The sequence below is a fragment of the Phascolarctos cinereus genome, unplaced genomic scaffold, assembly GCF_003287225.1.
Source record: "Phascolarctos cinereus isolate Bilbo 61053 unplaced genomic scaffold, phaCin_HiC Scaffold_726;HRSCAF=1367, whole genome shotgun sequence".
NCBI lineage: Eukaryota > Metazoa > Chordata > Mammalia > Diprotodontia > Phascolarctidae > Phascolarctos > Phascolarctos cinereus.
The window spans coordinates 72,428,541-72,454,611 of NW_027556098.1; the positions used below are offsets into that span (position 1 = coordinate 72,428,541).

General features: G+C 38.3%; 1 long non-coding RNA gene across 1 annotated transcript in view; it reads left to right on the top strand.

The window, feature by feature from the left end:
* Positions 1–26,071, top strand: part of LOC110210882 (uncharacterized) — an 86,867-nt gene that overhangs the window by 59,966 nt on the left and 830 nt on the right. The gene's annotated exons all lie outside the window — the stretch shown is intronic.

Genomic DNA, 26,071 nt, shown 5'->3' on the forward strand with positions numbered 1-26,071 from the left:
GGAGCAAAGGTGGAATCACGGGGTGATCATTGTAGATCAAAAAGGACCTTAGGAGGTCAGTTAATACCATCACTTAAATTGCAGATACAGAAACTCAGACTTGCCAAATGTTGCATAGATAGTAAGTGGTAAGATTGGAATTAGAACTCAGGTGTTCTTACTCTTCACCAAGCTATCCAGCTATTTTGGTTTCTGAGTTGACCAAATTAGATCAATTAGTCAGTTAACAATCATTTTTTTCTTTTTTCTGGTGAGGCAATCGGGGTTAAGTGACTTGCCCAGGGTCACACAGCTAGTAAGTGTCAAGTGTCTGAGGCCAGATTTGAACTCAGGTCCTCCTGACTCCAAGGCCAAAGCTTTATCCACTGTGCCACCTAGCTTCCCCCAAGCATTTGTTAAAGTGTCTACTACGTGTCAGGCACTGTGCTAAGAACTGGGGACACAGAGGAAAGGCAACCCCCCCCAAAGTCCTTGCTCTTGACGAGCTCATAATTGAATCAGTTTTTCAATGTTTATAGGGAAAATATGAATTTTATTCAGCAACTATGTGGAGTTTTAGGATATAGGTCATAGATTTACGCAATTCAGGTTATAGAATTATAACTGGAGGTAACCCTAGAGGTCATCTAGTCTAAGCCCCTCACAGATTCAGTCTCTGTCCGAAGCTATTGACTGCCTCATTAAGGCTATATAATATGGCTGATGTCAGAACCTCCCAAATGTGATTATCTCATTTCTCCAGCTAACAAGCATTTATTAAGTCCTTACTCTGTGCCAGGCCCTGTGCTAAGCACTGGGGATACAAAGAAAGAAAAAAAAGCAGTCCTTGCTTTCAAGGAGCTCACAATTTAATGAGTAGATGACATAAAACAAATATGTACAAACAAGATACACACAGGGTAAATCGGAGATAATATCAGATGCAAGACACTAAGACTAATGAAGACTGTGAAATGGTGCTTGAAGAAGGCGAGACTTTACCTGAGATTTGAAGGAAACCAGGAGGCAGAGATGAAGAAGAAGAGGGTGCAAGGTGTGTTACATAGCCAGTGAAAATGCCTGGTGTCGGGAGATGGAGTGCCTTGTGCGAGGAGCAGCAGGGAGGCAAGTGTCACTAGATCACAAAGTACGTGGTGAGGAGTATAGTGTGAGAATTGAAAGGTAGGAAGGAGCCAGGGAAGGAAGGGCAATGAAAGCCAAACAGAAGATTTTATATTTGATCCTGAAGGTAATATGGATCCATTGGTCTTTACTGAATAAGGGGTGACATGGTCAAGACATGCATTTTAGGAAGTTCAATGTGAGACAGTGTAGGGAGGGGCTGCCATGAGAGATTTGAGAAGGGATAAAAAGATTTGGAAAAACCACTGTAGTGAATGAAGTTGTAAATCTGTATAAAAGAATTGTCTTGCTGCAATGAGGACCCAGTTGAGATTATGTAACATTAATTTGTAGTAGACCTAGTTAGCGTGGTTTCATGCTGAACTCTGTTCAGCAGTAAGCATATTTTTTAGGTGGTTTTCTGCAAATTTGTCTCCTCCAGTTTCCTTTACAGGTGAAATTGAAAGTTTAGGGATAGACAAGGTTCCAGAAAGGAAAAGAAGGCCAATAATTTAACATTTAATATGAAACGTAGGGGTCATATTACCATTTTAAAGTTAGTATGTGGCAGAGGGTAGAACCAAGGAGGAAAAGCTGGATGGGAATTATGTTGATCAATAGAGTAATGGTAGACTAGAGGCATAATGGAAATAATGCTAGGTTGGAGTAAAGAGAATTGAATCTAAGTCCTTAAACAGCTAATTATTATTTCTGTGACCTTGGTTAAGTCAATTCTTGGTACCTTGGTTTCCTTCTCTAAAAACAAAAGTGTTGAAGTAATGACCTGTAAAGTCCCTTCTATATCTATAATCTTAGATAGAGGTTTCTATCCTGGAACTAATTCTGTTCAATAATTTATTTTTATTAATAACTTGGATGAGGGAATAGAAGATATTTATTATTGGATAGAATTCATTTGTAAATCTATTTGTTCCAAGATTTTTTTTCCAGAGAAGGGAGTTGAGGCTGAATTATATAAATTCTTTATTGCTCTATTAATCTTGATATTTTATATTTTTGTATAGACCTATGCATTTGATTTATAAGTTTTTGTTGGAATTTTGATAGAGTATTAGGCAACAAATTTTTAACAATTTCCTTCATTTTCTCTGTTATGATTTCTTTTTTATTTTAGAAATTTGATTTTCTGATTTCTAAAATTTGCTAACAGTTTATATTATTATTATTATTATTACTATTAGGTGAGGCAATTGGGGTTGCAACTTGCCCAGAGTCACACAGCTAGTGTTATGTGTCTGAGGTCAGATTTGAACTCAGGTCCTCCTGACTACAGGGCTGGTGCTCTATCCACTGTGCTGCCTAGCTGCCCCCTTATTTTATTATTCTTTTAAATAAAAGCTTGTAGTTTTATTTATTAATTGAATATGCTGTTTTTTTTCAACTTTCATCATCTCTTCTTTGATTTTCAGAATTTCTTTTTTTGTGTTTTTTTTTTTAAGTTGTTGCCTATCTATCATTTCTTTGGGGGGAGGTCATTGGGGTTAAGTGACTTGCCTATGGTCACACAGCTAGTAAGCTTCTGAGACTGGATTTGAATTCAGGTCCTCCTCACTCCAGGACCAGTGCTCTATTCACTGTGTTACCTAGCTGTCACGCCTACATATAATTTTAAAAATATTTCCATGACCGGTTCATTGATTAATTTTTCCTTCTTTTATAGGTAAAATTTTTGGAGTTATACATGTAACCCCAAGCAATACTTTAATCACATTTCAAAACCTCTGGACTATTGTTTCATTGATGTCATATTCTTTTAAGAAACATCTATTTTTCTATACCTGTTCTTTGACCCATATGTTCTATATGATTATATTGTTGTTTTATTGTTCAGTTGTTTCAGTCCTGTATGACTCTCTGTGGCCCCATTTGGGGTTCTTTTGCCAAAGATACTGGAATGGTTAGCCATTTTCTTTTCCAGCTCATTTTACAGATGAGGAAACAGGAAAACAGGATTAAGTGACTTGCCCAGGGTCACACAGTTAGTAAGTCTCTGTGGCTGGATTTGAACTTGGGTCTACTGACTCCAGGGCTAGCACTCTATCCACTGCACCACTTAGCTGCCCTAATATAATTATATTACTTAGTCTCAATTTAAGTATGAATCATTTCTTCAAACACTCTTTCTTCATTTTTTATTGCATTGTGGTCAGTAAAAGGAAGGATGTATTTAATATTTTTGCTTTTCTACATTTGATTATGAGGTTTTGAGGCTCTAGCACAAAATCAGTACCCAAGGGAGTGGGGAAATACATACACATATGCATGTATATGCATGTATGTGTGTGTGTGTGTATATATATATATGACATATATAATTATATATATGATTTTTTCTATTTTCATTCAGTAATTATCAGACATTTATAATACCTAATTTGTCTAAGATTCTATTTAAGTCCTTAACTTCTGGAGGCACATTAATACTTTTAACTAGTATTGTTTTACTGTTTAATTCTCCCCACATTTTGGTCAATGTTTTATTTAAGTACTTAGATGATACACCATCATGTACGTACATAGTAAATGCATATGAGAGGCATAGTGGCAATAGAGCAGTCCTCAAAGCCAGGAAAAACTGGTTCAAGTCCTGCCTCAGGTCTCTAGGCAATTCTCTAAGATTACAAGTTGTGAAAAAGGTGCTGACCTCCATTGATAAAAGTAGATTTCTCACCTAGGAGTTCCCTATACCACTGAAATCACGGGTTTGGTGCCTTTCCTTACTACTTCAAGCATGTGTTTTTCTTGCTTATCTTTTTTTTTTTTAATGACATCTATTTTTATTCTTTCCTCATCTGAGATCATGAATATCATGCCTGCCTTTTAATATTCATCTGAGGCAAAATAAACTCTTCCCAATCTATAGTTCTGTATAAATCTTTATTTTTCACATGTTTCTTATAAGCAACTTATTGTATTCTCTTTTCTAATCCATTCTGCTTCCCTCTTCTGTTTTATAGATGAGTCTATCCCTTTTATATCGACAGTTATGATTGTTAATTGTGTATTTTCCTCTACACTATCCTTACATATTTTTCTTCTCTCCTCCCCCATACTACTCCCCTCTATATAAAGATTAAGAGGTCTTAAAAGAGAAAAAAAATTGCTCACCATAGCAATCTATAATTGAATTGATCTACTCCCACTCTGCTGCCCTCCTTTCTTCACCTAGCCCAGATCCAGATCACTGGTCCTCATGCCTTCTTTCTCTCTTTTCTTTATATTCCAACATCCAAAGTTGAAGCTTCTTTGACTTGTCTCTATTCCTACCAGGACTATCCTCTCCTTAATTCCACTCTGTCCTCATCTGTTTTCTTGTTGAATTTGATATATTTAATATATTTTTACACCAAGCTTGTGTGTGTGTGTGTGTGTGTGTGTGTGTGTTCAGTCTCCTGGTTCAGATAAGAGTGAGATATGCTTGTTTCCTCCTTCTCTTCTTCAATATTTGCATATTCTTTTTTGCATACCCCAGTTATAGGAAACAAGTCTCGTTTCTTCCCTAATGTGTTCTTTTCTTTATTTTTTTTAAACCAATAAAACAGAACAAAACTAAACCCAGGCCTTATGTTGGTCTTTCTTAATTCCCCCTCTGACCCTTAAAGACAGTGGAATTCTGAAAGAGATTCTTGTCGCCTTTTCCCCATTAGCATTTGAGTGTTTCATTATGATTTAGCTTCTTCCAATTTATCACATGAATTTACCTTTCTAAGTTTCTCTTGACTCCTGTGTTTGTGTTTCAGAGCTTCTATTCATCTCTAGTAGTTCATTTTTTCAAATTTAGGGTTATACTCAGCCTTGCATGGTTTTGTACTTTTGGTACCTTTGATTTCGGCTTTGAGAATAACATATTTAAATATATTTTTTTCCTTTAGTGTAGTTCCAGCATAGTGTTATGTGATCTTTACTGCAATTCTTTGATACTTGAACTCTTTAGTATTTGTAGTATTTTTACTTTTACTTCGAATTTTTGGATTTTGGCTATAAGATTCCTGGATATTTTCAATTTCGGTTTTCTTTCAGGCAGTGACTGGCAGTTTCTTCCTTTTTTTTCACTTTTCCACTTGATTCACATAGATCTATGTTATTTTCTTTTATAATTTCTTGAAATGTGGCATGGAGACTTTACAGAGAGTCAATAATTCTTAATTTTTTTCTCCAAGATCTTTTCCAAGAACAGCTTTTTAAAAAATAGATACCTAAGACTTTTTTCTATTTTTTCCCCCAATGTTTTGACTGGTTTTTTTTTTTTTTTGGTTTGTTTTTGTCTCCTGGAGTCATTCAATTCTGTTTGCTCCATTCTTATTTTCAAGGGGCTCATTAATTCAGTAAAGTTTTCCTCCTTCCATTCAAAACTACTTATTTTCCTTTTTAAATTTTTTTTTGCACTCAGACATTCTAATTTCATCTCTTAACTCTTGCTTCATTTCATTTAGCCCTTCTTAGAGTTCTTTTGGCCAAACCATTTTTTTTTTCTCTGAGGCTTTGCTGTATTCTGTGTAGTAACTCTCTTTTCTGGGTTTGCCTCTTTTTGTTATCTTAACCCACAGTATTTCTTGATTGTGTCTGTAGTCTTCTTCTTATTCATATTATCAGCCTCAGTTCCTAGATTGGAACTTTTTGCCAAGCTCAAGTCAACCTCTCTCAATCACTTTTGAATAGGGTGAGCTGGCCCTATATAATTGCATTCCCCCTCTAATCTAGATGCTGCTACTTCTGAGCTTTTTTATTTAGACAGCTGATACTAGCTAGGATCTGACCTCAGTCTCAATTCCTGCTTTTTTTCCCCTTCCATTTCCTGGAAGTGCAATGTTATGTAAAACTTGGTCAAACTCTGTCTCCTCCTTTTACAATCCCCAATGAGGACAAGTCCTAATCAGAGGCCAGAGATCACACTACTCTCACCTCTCTTGTAAGATCCCATCAAGCTGGATCTGTATCATTCTGTTTTCTCCAGTACTCTGAGGAGTGCACAGTTGGGCACTGTCTTCATAAGTGATGACCTCTGGGGGTGGGGGCTATCTCACCTTTCTGTTTTGACAGACCAGGGCCAATATCTTACCACAGGCCCAATTCCTAGAACTTATATTGGTATTTAAGCTGGCTTATACTTCCAATGGCTTACACTCAGAATTTCCCTATCTTTCCAGATCGATGGAATGTCAGTACTAGCTTTTGCCTCCCTTGGAGAGACTCCTCTCTTAGCAATTATAGGCTTCTGAGCATCTAAATGTGTATCTCTGGATTAGATGGAAGGTTTAAAAAAAATTTTTTTTGTTACTCTTGATCATAATTCAATCTAGTGCTTTTTTTTAGATCTTTGCTGGAATGTATGTAGGGGAGCTAGATATTCACATCACCATCCTAATTGGAATAGATAACTTGGTTTTAAAGCATTCCTAAAGTGATTCCATATCCATTTTGATGCTTTCAACTAATTTCTTGCATTGACAATACTCTGATGTCTGAGAAATTCTCTGATCTAATATTGGAGAACTATGGTCAGTTATTAGCTTTTAAACATATTTGTTAGGTAAGATGGATAGAGACTCCAGAGTCTGTAGAGCAACCAAAAAACAAACTCCTAAATTTATGCAGCTTGCTAAGCAAGTTAAGCAAATACACTGTGCAAAACACTGTTTCAGGGGCTCACAGGAGACATAAAATATGTGGATGGCATAGTCTCTGGCTTTGAGATGCCTAAAATCTCTATGGAACACAGTGAGAATGCCAGGGTTGGTTGCCATGGAAGAGTTTTTTACTTCTGTTCATCCCCATGGAATGTAGATAAATCTTGGAGATTCTTAATCTGTTCCAACTCTTCTGAAACACTGGAGCAATGACTGCAACCTACTTGTCTCTTTGGCAATTCCATATTCTACCGACTTTCCAAAACTGACAAGTCATGGAGGTGTGTTCCAAATCACTGTCCACATCCCTTCTGATGGTAGTGGAGATATACTGTGTCTCTGATAAACAGTGATGATGGGGGGGGGAGGAGAGAAAAAACAGGATGCTGGGTGTTGACATTTTGACAACAGCCTTGACCTGTCTTATCTTCTTCGTGGTGGTATAAATGATGTCTGGTGATGAAACCACATCACCAAGTGGACTGATTAACCTTTGTCTTGGCTCTGCTACACAAAAGTAGTGAAACGGAGAATTGGGCAATTGACCAATGAAATTAATCAATGTAGACAACAACAATGTAGGAAATAACTCAAGGCAATAACAGGATTTATACCCTTTTGTCACATGAATATTATTAAGGGCCTCTACTGTTTGGGAAGACACAAACTCTTAAACTCATTCTACCTTATTTCCCAGTCTGAAATTATCTAAAGCACTCACAAAATATCACTAATTACCACAGTTGACAAACAAACAAAAACGTATGGTTTTCTCTCTGTGTTTCCCTATCTAGTACCTAGAACAGCACTTTCTACAAAAATGGAAGTTTAAATAAATGTCTGTTGGACTAGATTTTAAATATATTCACTGGAGAGGGGTTTGACATAGAAATGATCACAGAACTAGCTTTCTCAAGCAGTTGTTGACCAGAAGGGATAAATGTGATACGTGGTGAAACTATAATTTTACATCCTTCAGGGATCTCAACTTCCTAAGTGATATAGACCATCCTTGGGATGGAATTAGTTTGAGGCCCAGCTCTAACTCTAAAGTGTTCTGGCTCAGTAAATCTTTTATCCCACAGTAGTAAACAAAACTTGCTTAGTTGCCAAGAAAAGTTATTCTTGTATACATGGGTATGTGTTGGGGGTGAGGAATGTATACATTTTGGTATTTTGCCCACAGGAATGGAATGAAAACAGACAAACTTGAAAGCCACAACAAAGTTAAATGACCCAGGAATGAACAGGACCAGGAGAGGAGTGAGTGCTGCTTTTGTTCCAGTTGAGCTTTGTAGAAATACTCAGGCTTTGCCAAATGATTATCAGAAACTCTGTATTGAAGCTATTTCCAATGATATTGTAGCTGGATCATTACCCACACACAGTTAGGATGGTGTTTCAGAAGGGATAGCTGCCCTTTCATTGACAGATAAGCCAGTAACTCCTCCCCTGGCATCTCTAAAGCCATGCTTGCTGACAGGAGCTATTTACTTTGAGGGTAGGAGGTGGGAGGGCAATGATTGGGGAATGCAGGCAGCTTAAAGGTATCAATGTCTAGCACTTTCAGTAGTTGTAGTAGGATACCCATGGTCTGAATCTGATCCACAGAGAGGAGAGAGAGAGAGAGAGAGAGAGAGAGAGAGAGAGAGAGAGAGAGAGAGAATACTTGGCTCAGTAGATGGGTAAACATGACATGGAAGTCATAGAAAATAAAGATAACTGTTCATGAAATACCTAAGTGAATATTTGACAAAAGATGCTTTGTTTTTCACTTTCTGGACACTTAAAATGTGTATTTGGGGGTGTAGTTTTCCAAAAGACTTAGCTAAAAATTAAATGAAATACATAACAGAGAACTTCAGTCATTGTTAGCATTTTGACTAAGTTGTCCTAAGGAGGCACATTAGCCCTTACTGTTATTTTATTGGGTATTGAACTAAAGTTTCCCCAACTAATCACCTAATTATTTTTTACTAAGAATTTATGTGCAAAATAGACAACCAAGTTCACAATTTTTACATCTGGGCTTCTTTGAAATTAATACATGATTTTTATTTGCATAAATAAAATCCAAAGGGAACTATAGATGTCATTTTTTAACATATTTTTACATGGTTCTCCAAATCCTGAAAATTATTTTATCATGCACTTGTGGAAGAAAATGTATTTCAGATGGCTCCTACTAACAACCTTATATTTTCACCCTTGGCATAGCTTAAGTAACTAGCAGAAATACATCTTTGTGAATAGTCACATGTTCTTAAGTAATTTTCCTATTCCTACTTATCTCCAAAATACTGACTTTAATTTATAAAAGAAGAGAGGGTTTAATTTAATTCAATTTGTTGCATACCTACTATGTGCAGGCATTGTGTTATGTGCAGGGGACACAAAGACAAAAGTGAAAGTTCCTGACCTCAGAGAGACTACATTCTATTTAGGGAGATGATATGTACATATATTGGTATCTGTAACATGAATTTGTCTCTGGTCCCACTGACTGAGGATCAGGTTTATTACATTTTATTCTACTCCCCCACCAGGGTTTTCCAGGGCCCTAAAGGTGTTGGAGAGTCTATATTCTCTTTCCATCCTCTTAAGGACCACCCCCCACCACCATTTGTACTTTCCCCTTTGAAGGGCCAGCTATTAATAACTCAATTCCATTTAACCATTTAACATCAGATTGCGTATTATGAAAGAATATTTACTTCAAAGATATAGGAAGAAAAAACAAATAAACATTTCCCCCTATGTCTTGGGGGGCATAATTTCTTCTCTATCGACTTAGTTTCTAGAGAGAAGGAGATTAGGTTCACTTTTTAATTTAGTTCCTACAAAGCATTAGTCCCAACATGTTCAAGTTCAGAGCCCCATTAGGCTATTGTCTTTTACCTTTATTTTTCAAAGCTGGGGTGGCTGAAGTACACAGCCTGGATTCTTGGACTCCCAGATCCCCATGGTTTAAGCTCCTGAGTTGGAAACATCGCCTCCTTTTATCTGAACTGAAAAATCCAAATGAAGCAGGCCAAAATCTGGGTCCCATTTCTTGGGGGCCACATGGTCTAAAGGAGAGGGGGAGATGGCCCTCAGGTTCTACTGCTTACTGCATAGTGTCACCTGCTATGAATTAAGGAATCTTTCACCCTTACCTATCTCCAACTATATTTACTTTCAATATGCCTTGAAACAGAGAGATTTAGGGGGTAGGATTGACCTTGAGTTACAGGCAGGAAGCAAAGACTGGAGAACTGGGCATTAAAGTGAGTAGCTGCTAACACTGACAGAGCCTATCAGAAAATAGAGATTGAGGAAATTAAAGCAGCAGTGCCAGCAATGCTAGTTCCAGGGTGATGAGTTAGCCCAAGAAGACATAACTGAGTGAAGCTCCATTTTCTTCTTTCAGTTATCTGAGTGTGACAGCTTCTCTGTTCTACATCTGTTGCTTTCCATTTATATTTCATTTAGGGTGATTAGTATGAATAATGCTGAACTATGCATTTATTTTATTTAAAGCTTACAAATATAGAGAAGATAAGAGAGAGAACATTTTTTTAATCTAGAGAGACACAAAGTTTGGTAAGTAGGAGCTGATCTGGGAGCTTGGAGCCATTAGGCCAAAATAGGAGGGCAGAACTAGATTGAAAATCCCTGGTTTATGATTTGGGATTCAGGTACTCCTGGAAATAAATCATGGACTAGTGAAGATGGTAGGTTGCAAAGAAAATAAGTATGGGTAAGCTCACTTTTCATTTTTTTTTTTGGCTAGGCAATGAAGTTAAAATGACTTGCCCAGGGTCACACAGGTAGTCAGTGTTATACATCTGAGGCTGGATTTGAACTCAGGTCCTCATGACACCAGGGCCAGTGCTCTAGCCACTGCACCACCTAGCTGCCCCTCACTTTTGTTTTCAAATTGATGCTTAACATTTTGGATCTTAGGTTCAAAAGGAAAGCTAATTTCCTCCTGGAGCAGAAATCTTCAAGAAAGCCACATCTACATGGAGGAGGCGGATCCTTTCTCCCCCTTAGAACACTGTCAGGTCATCCTGACTAGCTCTTTAGTGGCATGTGATGTCTACATACAAAGTAAATGCAAAGTAATTTGAAGAAGAATGCACTAGGACCCAGAAGAGGCTTCAACAAAGCAAAATGTAGAAGGTGGAATTTGGGCTGTGTCTTAAGGGAAACTAGGAACTAGAAAAGGCAGGAATGAAGAGAGAGTGCATTCTGTCACCCAGCCAGAACTGGCCTCTGACCTGTGGGTGGCAGGAGTGGAACAAGGCAGGCAGGAGAGTCAGGAATTAAACAGAAGTTTAATTTCAAAGAAGGGAAATGGCTTACAAGCAAGGATACACGGTTCGGGAGCCTAGCCCCTCGTGAGGAGGACCCCAGGCAATGCGGAGAGATTTCAATACTTATACCAATGGTGATATGTAGCCCTGACAATGAGAGGTAAAGGCAACAACATGACAAGTTTGATTCATAGCCGGGCTTCATGACCAGAACTTGTCTGAGCTCAGAGAACACCTGGCCTTGGTCAAAGCAATACAATAATTATGTGATTTTGCCTGAGGGTGAGATCATCCAGAGGGCACACATAGGGTTGTTATGCCAAGCTCAGGGCAAATCTTGCTTGCTGGGCCTTAGCTCTGGAAAACAAGGTGTCTTCTAATACTTTGACATTTTCAAGTTTTGGGTGGATGAGTACAGCTAGGGCCAAGGCATGGAGATGAAGGATAGAGTCGTTATGACTAAAGATCAGCAAGGTCAGTTTTACTAGAGACCAGAGAGCATGAAAAGGAGTAAGATATAGTAAGTCTGGAAAAGTAGATTGGGGCAAAGTTATGAAGGGCTTCAAATTCCAGACAGAAGAGTTTGTATTTGATCCTAGAGCAAATAGGGAATCCCTGGAGTTTCTTGAGTAGAGAAATGACCTGCTCTATGGGAAACTCACTTTGTGTGGAGGGAGAGGGAAGAGACAGTCAGAACAATTGGGAGGCTATTGAAATAGTTCAGGTGAGAAGTAATGATGGCCTGAACTAAGGTGGTGTCCACGTGAATTGGGAGAAGGGGATGGATGGGAGAGATATTGTAGAAGTAGAAATGATAAGACTCAAAAACTAATGGCACCAACATTGAGAATCAACGTCATATATTACTTTTAATGTTTACAAAGCAACTTTACAGACATTATGTCCTCCAATGCTGCCTTAAAATCTGGTGGCTAGCAGTATTATTATCCCTATTTAATGGAGAAGGATATGGACACTCAGAGGAGAGTGATAAGCCTAAGTCTGTGTCAGGATTGGGATTCAAAGACAGCAATTTTGACCTTAACTCTAGTGACTTTCCTCTGACCTAAATTCTGGCTACTCTTTCAAAATTTCCCCTTTCTTCAAGATATCACTGACAATTTTCAGGCTCATGAGAGCACCATGGTTCTGTCAGGAAGAAAAATAAGCCTTTCTTTCTGGTTAAGTAACTAGAAAATATTCTCTTCTTACATCAAAAAACATTGAGAAATAAAAATGATAGAGACATCAAAGGTAGCATTAACATTGTGAGTTCTAGGAAATGGAGAGGATGATGCCGATTCCAGCAATCAGAGAAAGGAAGCAATGGAGACTTTCATTTATTGATATGTTGCCTTTTTGGGAAAGCATTCCTTAGTTATTTCGTGTGTTTATGCTATAATATCCTGACTAGGTGCTAAGTTCCTCAAGGTATGTATGTATATCCATATCCATATCCATATCCATATCCATATTCATATTCATATCTATCTATCTATCTATCTATCTATCTATCTATCTATCTATCTATCTATCTGTCTATCTACCTCTACCTCCATTTCTATTCATATTGACCTATATATCTACATCTACATCCACATTCACATCCATATCTAAATTTTTGATGAAAAGGTACTATTTTTCTTCACATTTTGTAGCACTTACTATCTGTCAGATACTGTGCTACTGATTTATAATTATTATGTCATTTGAAATTCACAATGATCCTGAGAGGTAGGAACTATTTTCATTCCCATTTTACAGATGAGGTGACTAAGGCAAACAGAAGTTAAGTGACTTGCCCAAGCTCACACAGCTAGCAAGTTTCTGAGGCCAGATTTGACCTCAGGTCTTTCTGACTGCAGGCCTAGCACTTTATCTACTGTGCCAAATAATTGCCTCCATGTTATTATGGTTCATTGTGATATTCCTTCTATTGTAGGCTATGTATATTGTTCTCTTGCTTCTGCTAATTTCTCTCTCCATCACTTCATATCTTCCCAAGATTCTCTGTCTTTCTCATATTCCTTGTTTCTTGTTATACAATTATATTAATTATATTCATATACCATAATTTGTTCAGCCATTCTCTTATTAATAGGAATAAATAATAAATGAATGAAAAACATTTGTTTTAGTACAGGCCCAGTACTAAGGGCTGGGGATAGAAATACAAAAAGACAGATAGTCCTTGCCCTCAAGGAGCTTACATTCCAATGTAGTACCATAGCTAACTAGGTACCCATTCACTGAAGCCACATGGGCTGATGATTGGCTCCCATTTTGTTCCATCGCCTGCTCTCACAGTGTGTTCAGGTTCAGTCTGGGGAGAATGATGCCTCAATAAAGGAAATGCCCCCCTCTCCATTCTCCTAGTTACTGCCTCATGACTGCACCATGTGTATCCTAGGGACTTTTCCAGTTTTGGCTCTATTCTAAGCTTCACCACTGGGAGTGGGGGGAGAAAGGTGCCCAGAATACAAACGTGAGTCAAGAATGGGACAGGAAGTTTTATTCCGATGAAGAAAAGAAAATGCTAAGTGAGAAAGAATAACATAAGGATTAGAACAGAATCCAGTAATATTACTTACTACCAGCATAATTAGGAAGCATCTTTGTGATATTTGCAATTGGTTTCTATGCAAGGACTGCTAATTTTCCCTTTTGTATTTTCACCTCTATTGTACAGTTGGATTAACATCAAATGGGTTCTTTCTTTACAGTAGTTTCTTTCTCTTCAGGCCACTCTTTTCCTTTGGACCTCCCTATTTCTCTTGCTGCTGCCATAACTGCTATAGTAGCCTCTGTAATAGATAGCCTGCTGCTTGAGTACCTGAAGAAGAGACTATACTAGATCTCACAAGGCCTTATACCACAGGAAAGAAGACACAAAAGGAAGGCAACTCCATTGTAGTTTAAGGCACCTGTAAAAGGTCATGAGCTCATGGCTTACAGTCAGGTGGGAAGAAGTATGCTCCCCACTCAATCTTTTGAAGATCTCAGAGAATCATTCACTTACTTAGAAGCCAGTAGGAAAGGAAGAGGAGGCCTAGAAGTGGGGGTGGAGGTGGAAACCACTCCTTTAGTATATCCATAGAGTTCTGTCTCAGGAACCAATTAAAGACTTTTCATCACTAGAGTATGAACCCCAGGCTGACAGAAAGTAGTCAGAGAATATTTGCACCTACGTTAAAATGGGGAGGTAAGAAGGACTCCTCTATCACTCATGTCCAAAAGCAGGCCTACAAGAAGCTTCTATGTTCTTTTCAAGATGCTGTAGTGTCCCTCACCGCAGAGACAAGGAAAAGCAACACCAAAGAAATAAATGGTAACCAATGAAGGGTGTTTTGGGGGAAGTCATAGGGATGTCTAGGGCACTCTATTGACCTTTGTATTAGTTCAATTACCGTTCCCAAAGCTAGAGATAGAAAGTTGGGGCTGAGAGAAAGGGTAGAAGGCAACAGTATGGCATAAAGATACTCAGAGAGTATCATCATGGTGGATCTGTGTTGACCTAGTTATAGAGTACTCTTACCAGCAAGAAGACAGGAACACAATATTTTGATACCACAGAAAGGACAATCTTGAAAATATATGTAGATATAAGAGTTTCTACACTCTTTTCTGGCTTTTGTATCTCTCTCACAGTATCAAGACTAAGGATACATCTATTTAACACACTTTTACGACACACCTACTATGTGTAAGGCACTGTGCTAGGGACTGAGAAAAATGCAAAGATAAAATATGGTGGCTATATTGAAGTTTATTCTTTGTAAATTACAGTAAATAATTGATTTGTAAATTTTTTTTTGTACTTTGTCCTTCATTCTCTTTTTAAAAAAAATTTATTTTTAGTTTTCAACATTCACTTCTCAAGATTTTGACTTCCAAATTTTCTCTCCATACCTCTCCTACTCCCACCCCAAGACAGCATGCATTCTGAATACCCTTTTCCCTAATCTGCCCTTCCTTCTATCTCCCCCCCTTTTCTTATCCCCTTCCCCTTCTATTTTTGTGTAGGGCAGGATAGATTTCTGTACCCCATTGCCTGTATATCTTATTTCCCAGTTGCATGTAAAAATATTTTTTAACATTCATTTTTAAAACTTTGGGCTCCAAATTTTCTCCCTTCCTCCCTCCCTACCCACCCTCATTGAGAAGGCAAACAACTCGATATAGATTATACATGAGTAGTCATGCAAAACACTTCCATAGTAGTCATGTTGTGAAAAACTAACTGTATTTCCCTTCATCCTATCCCACCCTCTGTTTATTTTATTCTCTCCTTTCACCCTGTCTCTCTTCAAAAAGTATTTGCTTATGATTACCCCCTCCTCCAATCTGCCCTCCCTTCAATCATCTCTCCTCTCTTATCCCTTTCCCCTTATTTTCCTGTAGGCTAAGAGATTTCCATACCCAATTGAGTGTGTATGTTATTCCCTCCTTAAGCCAAATCCAATGAGAGTAAGATTCACTCATTCCCTCTCACATTCCCCCTTCCCCTCCACTGTAAAAGCCTTTTCTTGTCTATTTCATGTGAGATAATTTACCCCATTTTACCTCTCCCTTTCTTTTTCTTCCAGTATAATCCTTTCTCACCACTTAATTTTATTTTTTAGACGTCACCCCTTCATCTTCAACTCACCCTGTGCCATCTATCTGTCTATCTATCTACCTATCTATCTATACATATTTTTTCCCCTCCAACTACTCTAATACTGAGAATGGTGTCATGAGTTACAAATATCATCTTTCTGTGTAGAAATGTAAACAGTTTAACTTTAATAAGTCCCTTATGATTTCTCTTTCTTATTTACCTTTTCATGCTTCTCCTGAGTCTTGTATCTGAAAGTCAAATTTTCTATTCAGCTCTGGTCTTTTCATCAAGAATACTTCAAAGTCCTCTATTTCATTGAATATCCATTTTTTTCCCATTGAAGGATTATACTCAGTGTTGCTGGTAGGCGATTCTTGGTTGTACTTCTAGTTCCTTTGTCCTCTGAAATATCATATTCCAAGCCCTCCAATCCCTTAATGTAAAAGCTGCTAGATCTTGTGTTATCCTGATTGTGTTTCCACAATGCCTGAATTGTTTCTTCCTGGCTGCTTGCTATATTTTCTCCTTGACCTGGGAACTCTGGAATTTGGCTATAATATTCCAGGAGCTGTCCTTTGAGGATCTCTTTCTGGAGATGATCAGTGGATTCTTTCAATTTCCATTTTACCCTCTGGTTCTAGAATATCAGGGCAATTTTCCTTGATAATGTCTTGAAAGATGATGTCTAGACCCTCTTTGTGATCACAGCTTTCAGGTAGTGCAAGCATTTAAAATTATCTGTCCTGGATCTATTTTCCAGGTCAATTGTTTTTCCAATATTTTTCCATTGTCTTCTATTTTTTCATTCTTTTGGTTTTGTTTTATAATTTCTTGATTTCTCATGAAATCATTAGCTTCTATTTGCTCCATTCTAATTTTTGAGGAAGTATTTTCTTCAGTGAGCTTTTGGACTTCCTTTTCCATTTGGCCAATTCTGCTTTTTAAGACGTTCTTCTCCTCATTGGCCTTTTGGATCTCTTTTGCCATTTGGGTTAGGCTGTTTTTTTTAAGGTGTTATTTTCTTCAGTATTTTTTTGGGTCTCTTTCAGAAAGCTGTTGACTTGTTTTTCATGATTTTCTTGCATCACTTTCATTTCTCTTCCCAGTTTTCCCTCTACTTCTCAAAAACCTTTTTGAGCTCTTCCATGGCCTAATTCATATTTTTTCTGGGAGGCTTTGGATGTAGGAGCTTTGACTTTGTTGTCTTCTTCTGTTTGTATGTTTTGATCTTCTCTGTCACCAAAGTAAGATTCTATGGTCTGACTTTTTTGGAACTGTTTGTTCATGTTCCCAGCCGATTACTTGAATTTTAAACTCTTTGTTAAGGTAAGGGTCTGCTTCCAGTGTGGAAACTGTACTGTCCCAAGCTTCAGGGGTTTTGTGCAGCTGTTTTCAGAAATACTTCTAGGGACCTGTAAATTTTTAGTTCTTCAAAGGTGGTATGATCTAAGGAGAGGTGTTTACTCCTTTCCTGGCCTGTGCTCTGGTCTATGAGTGACCACAAGCACTGTTTTCTGCGTTGGAACTATGAAGAGGATTTCCCTTCCAAGCACGACCATGCCAGCTCTCCTTCTTGTCCCAGGACAGCCACTCAGAACTATGACCCATATCCAAGCATGGGCCAAGTAAGAGAATTCTGCCTCAGCACCAGCAAAGAGATCCCTGTAATCCCCTTCTGATAAGCTGCTGGATCCCTCCCACCACTGTGGGTAAAGAGCTCCAGAAGCAGTCGCTGTCCGGGGGCTGTGCTAGAACTGGGGCCAGACTGTGCTACTGTCTCAACCAGGTCCAACAGACATTTCCTACTGACCTTCTAAGTTGTCTCTGGTGTTTGTGGGTTGAGAAGTCTGGAAATTGCCACAGTTCCCTGTGATTCAGCCCCCTGGGGCCTGATCCAGATTCCCTGAGGCCTGGTCTTTGCCTGTGGTGCCCATGCTGAACTGTGCTCCTCTACCTGCCTGGTGCAACAGACATTTCCTGCTGACCTTCTGTTTGTCTTGGGCTGGAAATTTGTTTCACTCTGTCTTTCTGTGGATTCTGATGCTCTAGAATTTGTTTAGAGTGGTTTTTTTTTGTTTTTTTGGCAATTGGGGTTAAGTGACTTGCCCAGGGTCACACAGCTAGTAATGTCAAGTGTTTGGTTTGAGGTCCTCCTAACTTCAGGGCCGGTGCTCTATCCACTGCCCCACCTAATTGCCCCTAGAACCTTTTTTTACAGGTATTTAGAGGGGTGGGAGAGCACAAGCAAATCACTGCTTTTAGTCCACCATCTTGGCTAAGCCCCCCCCCCACCAGATATTTTGTAAATAACTGGCTAGGGGAAAAAGCCTCTTGATGATGCAACATCTGTGTGCTTAGTGCTTGTGTTCACAGGTTGTAAGAGAAATAGCCTTATTTAGCATAAAGGACAACGATAAAACTAAGCTTCTGATAAATTCTAACATTCCAGCTTTGGAGATGGCTATTTGGCATAAAAATCTGGTTATGTGTGATCTAGCTGGATAGTTTTTTAAAAATAATATCTTATTCCTCCCCACCCCTAATTGCATGTAAAAACAATTCTAACACTTTTTTAAAGTTTTGAGTTTCAAACTTTTTGTCTCCCTACTTCCCTCCCCTCCCTGTTCTCTGAGATGGTAAGCAATCTGATATAGGTTATATGAGTGCAATCAAGTAAATCATTGCCATATTAGTAATTTTGTGCAGCAAGACAAAGAAAGAAAGAAAAAAAGAAAGGAAGAAAGGGAGGAAGGAAGGAAGGAAAGAAGAAAGAAAGAAAGAAGGAGAAAATGCAAAATGGTATGCTTCAGTCTGTATTCAGATGACATCAATTCTTTCTCTGGAGGCAGATAGCATTTTTCATCATGAGTCTTGGGACTGTCTTGGATCGTCGTGTTGCTGAGAATAGTTAATCATTCATAGTTATTCATTGTACGATATTGCTATTACTGTGTACAATGTTCTGGTTCTTCTCACTTCACTTTGTAACATTTCACTTAAGTACTTCTAGGTTTTCCTGAAATCATCCTCTAGCTGGATAGTTTTTGAGGAAAAGCTAGACTTTTTCTTCTTGACTTCTGCTTAAGGTGGGCCTGACTCAAACAGGATTGATGTTTGAACAAAATGAGACACTCATTCAGTAGTTAACAAAAGGAAGTTTATTTAGCCATGGCACCGAATGGATATTCAATAAGGATATTCCAGCACTTAGCTTGGGTAGACATGCCCCTCCCCTCATTTCCACATGGAAATGAGTCAAATCAGCTGGGCTAACAGTGACCTTCAGGGTTTGGGGATTTCCTTAAAGTCTAAAGGGTTCCAACTCCAAGCAGGTAAACCCTTTTATGTCCTTAGGCAATCAGGAAGCCACGTCAAGATGTCTAGAGGCTAATAGGAAGCTTCCTCAAGACAAGGATAACTTGACCTTTGAGGCCCTGGGCCACTTCAGGTGGTTGCTTTATCATCTTTCAGGTAAAAAAGAGCTTAACTCACATTGCAGGGGAAGGAGGAGGGGGAGAACTGGTACATAGTGGCCTCCAGTAGAATCAAAGAGAAGTTTCAGAAAGACAGCTTTTAGCTCAATGTAAGGGGAAAAAACCCTCAAAACTTTCCTAACAATTCAAGCTGTTCAAAAGTGGAATGGGAAGCTTTGAAAGGGGGTTGGTTGGCCTTTAAGTGGAGGTTGGGTAATTACTTATTAGGGTTAATTGTCAGTTGTCAGTTCAGGGGTGTTTTGAATTAGTTGACTTCTGATATTCCTTCTATTTATGGCTAGATAGGCCTGACTCAGGTCAGTCTAGTGGTCCAGATTCAGGATTAGAATGAAAGGAGATAAGATGACAGAATAACAGAAGGCCCCCATCCACAACTACTCCCAACATATTTAGAAAATGTATCAGACTGAATCCTGATGGGGGAATTCAGAAAAAGTCATGAGTACTTTGGCCCAAGCTTGCATAAAGAGACACACAGAGTTTTGCTAACTTTAGGGACTATGTCAGGGCAAGAGCACTCCCGCACCCACAGAGGGGTTGAACATCAAGGCAAGAAGAGCTCCCAAAGGCAGCTAGGTGGCACAATAGTTAGAGCACTGGCCCTGAAGTCAGGAGGACCTGAGTTCAAATTTGACCTTGTCACTTAACCCCAATTGCCTAAAAAAATTATATATATATATACACACACATACACATTCATACACATATCCATATACATCCATATATGTATATATACACATATACATACATATGTGTGTATGAGTGTTTGTGTTTGTGTGTATGTGTGTGTGTGTATATATATACACACACACACACACACACACATATATATATATATATGAAGAGCTCCCAGACCTATATGAAGCACCCCAGACCCATACTGGGACATTGTGAGGGGAACAGGTACCAAGTGGCAGCTTTGCTATTTTATTACACAGTTCCGGGGCACAGATCCCAGGCAGATCAAGAAGGGGATCTGCACATGGGTGTGGCATTCCAAGACAGGGAGGTCCTGGGTTGTGTACCCAGAAAGGAGGAGCAGAACTGAATTTCAGTTCCAGCCTCTAGCCCAGCCTGCAGAATAATACCCAGGGCAGAGATTCCAGTCCAGGGGGAACCTGAAATTCTGTCACTCTGGCCGCAGAACTACTGTCAGCTAGCTGGTAGGGACTGAATCCAGTAGCAATCCACTGTTCTCAGACAAAAACTCAGGTCAGGAACTTGCAGAGCTCAGAATAAGTGGGCAGCAATCAGACTTTGCCTTGGATCAGACCACTTTGGGAGCACTGAAAGCCTGTAGATTCCCAGCCTGTCCCTGAGATCCTGGAATAGCACAACTTATAATACCCCATTAAAGCAACTACAGGACCAGCCTAGACATTCTCTCTAGAAGTGTGGCAGAGTCCAGCCCTAACACAAAGTCCAAAGTTAGGAAGTAGGCTGCCAGAATGGGTAAATAGCTCCATCATAATGAGTTATTGGGGCAGGGACACTCAAGACAGAAATGCAAAAGAAGAGAATGACACCAAGATAATTACAAGTGATGCCTCAAAGAAAATCACAGTGTGGGCAAAAACTCAATTAGAATTCTTGGGAGATTTTTTTTTAAGTTTAAAACTTTTTATAAATGAAATGACAATGTTTAAGAAAAAAATTGTTAAAGAAATTAGACTTCTGGAAGTAACAATTAGAAAGAGAATAAACAGCTTGGCACAAGAGGTTCAAAACCTTGTCCAAGTGACAACTCTCTGAAAATTTGAATGGACCAAATAGAATCCAGTGACTCCATGAGATAACAAGAAATACTGAAGACAAAAGGCTTAAAAAACAAGTAAGGAATTTTATAACAAAAACAAATGACCTGGAAAACAGATGAAGGAGAAAAAATTCAAGAATCATTGGACTATTTGAACATACACACACACACACACACACACACACACACACACACAGAGACAGAGACAGAGATAGACACAGAGACACAGAGAGAGAAATAGAAAGAGAGAGATCATAGACATCATATTTCAAGAAATTCTAAAACTGCCCAGATCTCTTGGAACCAGAGGGCAAAGTGGAAATAGAAAGAATCCACCAGTCACCTCCTGAAAGAAATCACAAAACAAAAACTCCCAGAAACATCATAACCAAAATCCAGAACTTTTACAGGTCAAAGAAAAATACCCTATAAACAGACGGAAAGAAACAATTCAAATATCAAGGAGTCAAAGTCAGGATCCCACATGATTTAGCAGTCACCAATTTAAGGAGTTGAGAACTTGGAATATAATGTTCCAGAAGACAAAGGACATGAGTTTACAGTCAAGAATAACTTACCCAGCAAAACTCATTATAATACTACAAGGGGGGAAAATGGATCTTTAATGAAACAGAGGGACTTCCAAGCATTCTTGATAAAAAGATCAGAGATGTGTAGAAACTTTAGACTTCAAACACAGGAGTTAAGAGAAATATAAAATGAAAAATATGAATGAACAATGATAATTGATTAAACAAAGATAAACTGCTTACATTCTAATATAAGGAGATATGTATCCTCTTTGAACCGTATCATTGAGAGACATAGCAGAAGTCAAATTAGACAAGGCTTGGAAGTGGTTTTGTTGTCTTAATGACCTTTTTAAAAATCACTGGGGGGCATTTTAACTTTCAATTTTTAAAAAAATCATTATTTATTTATTTTAAACATTTTCTCCTTTGCTTTCACTGCTCCCCCACTCACTGAGAAAGCAAGCAGTATAACTATTATACATTTGAAATTATGCAACACATATTTCCATATTGGCCAGATATTAAAAAAAGTCAGGAAAAAGAAAGTGAGAAAATTATACTTCAATTTGCACTCCGAGTTAATTAGTTAACACTTTTTCATCATGTCTTCTTTTGAATTGTCTTGGATCATTGTATTGATCAGAATATCCAAGTCTTTCACAGTTGGTCATCATTACAATGTTGTTATTGTGTTACAGTGATCTCCTAGTACTTTTCAGTTTACTTTGCATCAGTTCATACAGGTCTTTCCATGCTTTTTTTTTTCTGAAACCATCCCTACCTTGTTATTTCTTATGGAATAATAGTACTCCAACACAATCATATGTCATAACTTGTTCAGCCATTCCCCAATTGATGAATATCCCTTTGATTTCCAATTCTTTGCCACCACAAAAAGAGTTACTATAAATATTTTTGTACATGTAGGTCTCTTTGTTTTTTCTTTGATCTCTTTGGGACAGATCATTAGTGGCATTGCTGGGTCAAAGTGTATGCACAGTTTTATACCCCTTTGGGCTTAGTTCTAAAGAGTAATTTAGAGCTTTTTTTGTATGACTATAGATAACTTTGATTTCTTCTTTTGAAAACTGTGTGTTTATATCTTTTGACCATTGATCAGTTGGGGAATAGCTCTTATTTTTTTTTATTATCAATTTGACTCAATGTTATACTTAGTATATATTTGAGAAATGAGGTTTTTACCACAGTACTTGCTGTAAAAAATTTTTAATATTTACTTCATTGTCTATGATACCTTTTAGTAAAGTGTGCTTTCCCTGATTATCTCTTTTAATTAAGTTTATTTTTGCTTTTGCTTTTTCTGAGATCATGATTGCTGCCCCTGCCTTTTTTTTAGTTCAGCTGAAACATATTAGATTCTGGTCCAACCCTTTATATAACTCTGTGTGTTTGTTTCTATTTCAAGTGTGTATCTTGTAAATACCATATTGTTGCATTCTGATATCCTAATCCAGTCTGCTATCTGCTTCTGTTTTATTGGTGAGCTCATCCCATTCACAATCACGGCTATGATTACTCACTGCATATTTTCCTCCATCCCATTTTCTTCTGTTTTTTCTCCTCTTTTTTTTTTACCCTGTCCCTCCTTAAGAGTCTATTTTGCTTCTAACCATTGCTTCCCTTAATCTGCCTGCCCTTTATCATATCACTCCTCTTTCTCTTACCTCCTTCCCTTCTTATTTCCCCATTAGGTTACATTTCTATGCACAACTGAGTATACACACAGGCATATATTTATACGTATGTATATATGTATAAATATGATGTGTGAAATATGATGTCTAGGCTCTTTTCTTGATAATGGCTTTCAGTTAGTCTAGTAATTCTTAAATTATCTTTCCTTGGTCAATTTTCCAAGTCAGTTGTTTTACCAATAATATATTTCATATTTTGTTCTATTTTTTCATTCTTTTGACTTTTTAAAAATTGTTTCTTGATGTCTCATGAAGTCATTAGCTTCCACTTGCCAAATTCTAATTTTTAAGGAACTGTTTTCTTCATTGAGATGGTATACCTCTTTTTCCATTTGGCCAATTCTGCCTTTTAAGGAGTTCTTTTCTTATGCGAATTTTTGTGCCTCTTTTACCACTAGACCCATTCTATCTTTAAGGTATTATTTTCTTCAATACTTTTTTTATGTCTCATTTACCAAGCTGTTAATTCTCTTTTCCTAAATTTCTTGCATCACTCTCTTTTCTTTCCCCAATTTTTCCTCTACCACTCTTATCTCTTTCTTTAATTCTTCCAGGAATTCTCCTTGGGCTTGGGTTGAATTAGCATTTTTGAGACTTTGTAGCTGTTTTCACGTTGTTGTCTTCTTATACGTTTCTGTCTTGGTCATCTCTGCCACCATAGTAGCTTTTTATGGTTAACTTCTTGTTTTGGTTGTTTGCTCATTTTCCCAGCCTATTCTTGACTTTGCACTTCATGTTAAAGTTGGATTCTGCCCCTGTGGGGATAAGCAGGCAATCTCCCAAGCTTTTGGCTTTTTTGTGCTGCTGTTTTCAGAGATAGTTCTTGGGGTCTGAAAGTTTTGGATGCTTCCATGGTGGTGTGATCCTGGGAGAGGGTATGGTCATTGCTCTCCTGGTGTACACTCTGGTATTTACCCAGGAAAAGCCCATGGTTCTCCCCAGTCACAAGCAATAGCACTCTCTTTGCCTTGGAATTGAGACCAAGGCCCATGTTCCCTTGTGACCAACCACCAGCACTCCTCTCTGCCCCAGAATTGTGACTCAGAACTGTGTATGGGCCACAGTTGCCAATCAGTGCCAGCTGAACTCAGTGTAATTTCTTTCTGACCAGTTGTCTGACCCCCTTACCATCTCTGGGCTGAGAGCTCCCAAAGCTGCTGCTGCTGTAGTCTCTATTGCTGCCACTGCCTGTGTGGGCTCTAGACAGGCTTCCACCTCATGCTACAAACATCTGCTGACCTCCTACATTTTTTTAGGCCAGAAAAATGTCTCACCCTGACCTTTTGTTGTCTCTGCTGCTCTAAAATTTGGTTTGAGGCATTATTTAAAGTTTTTTGAAGAGGAATGTTGAGAGTGATCAGCTAGGTTGCCACAAATCCTCCATCTCGGTTTTGTCCATCCTTTTGATGACTTTAAGAGAAGAATGGAAAGAAATGGGAAGAAGAATATACCAGGGGGAGGGAAAGGGAAAGGTAAGGGAAGGTTTGGGAAAATTGTCTATAAATATATGTGTGTGTGTGTGTGTGTATAATTTGGGCACACAAGTACACATCTATACAAAAAAGGAGGAGGCAGTGGGGGAACGAGTGCCACCGAAACCTCACTCTCATCTGAAATGGCTAAAGGAAGAAAGAACACATACAGAGTTGGGTAAAGAAATACATTTCATTCAAAAAGGAATTGAGAGGGAAAGAGAAGAAGGGCAGAAGGGGCATTAAAGAAAATGGATTAAGGAGAGGTGGGGGGTAGGGGGAGAAGGCAGATTTTTGCTGATTGAAAGAAAAAAATATTTTTAAAGAGAATGAAATGAGATTTTAGGAGGCAGCTAGGTGTTTTAGTGTGTTGAATGCTTGACTTGGAGTCAGAATGATGTGAGCTCCAATCCTACCTTAGATTCTTTCTCTCTCTGCACATGTTGCTTAACATCTCATCTATAAAACAGGAATAATAATAATAGCATCTATTTCATGGAGTTCTTGTAATATACATAGCACATGCTAAACACTTTGAAAATCTTAAAGGACTACATGAATATTAGCTATTACATGATGTAATATATACTAACTTTACATAAAGTACTTAAAACAAAATGCTACTACTACTACTATTATTTGATATTAACAGTTAATAAAGTAAATGAAATAAATATTAAACAGTTAATAAATAAAGTTTCCTTTATGGTTTGGTTGTTTTTTCAGTCATGTCCAGCTCTTCCTGACCCTGTTTGGGGTTTTCTTGGCAAACACACAGGAGTGGTTTGCCATTTCCTTCTCCAGCTCATTTTACAGATGAGGAACAGAGACAAACAGGATTAAGTGACTTACACAGGATCACACAGCTGGTAATCATCTGAGGCCAGATTTGAACTCATGATAACCAGTCTTGGTGACTCTAGGCCCAGCACTCTACAACATTGAGTTAGTTGGGCAGAGCTTTCCTTCCTTTCAGTTTATTCCCCTCAAGTGTATTCCTTTTTCCTATTTCTTTCCATTCTTCTCTCAATATCATCAAGAACCACTCCCTAGCCTTGTCTAATTAGACTCTGTGACCCTGCTGTTGATGGGTTCAGAGGGGACTATATTAGAATGTAAGCAGTTTATCTTTGTTTAATCAATTATCATTGTTCATTCAAGTTTACTATTTTATATTTCTCTTAATTTCTGTGTTTGAATTCTAAAGTTTCTACACATCTCTGATCTTTTCATCAGGAATGCTTGGAAGTCTTCTGTTTTGTTAAAGATCCATTTCTCTCCTTCCTGCCCCCCAGCCCTGCTGCATTACTCCCCTCAGGGTGACTTTTGTATGTAGACCACCAGGAAGCTATAGCAATAGTTGAAGCCTTAGCCCTCTCGAGCAATTGGGTTTTGAGAATGTTTTCAGTCCCTTTAAAGAAAACTAGCCTAGCCTCCATGGTTAGATGTTGGTT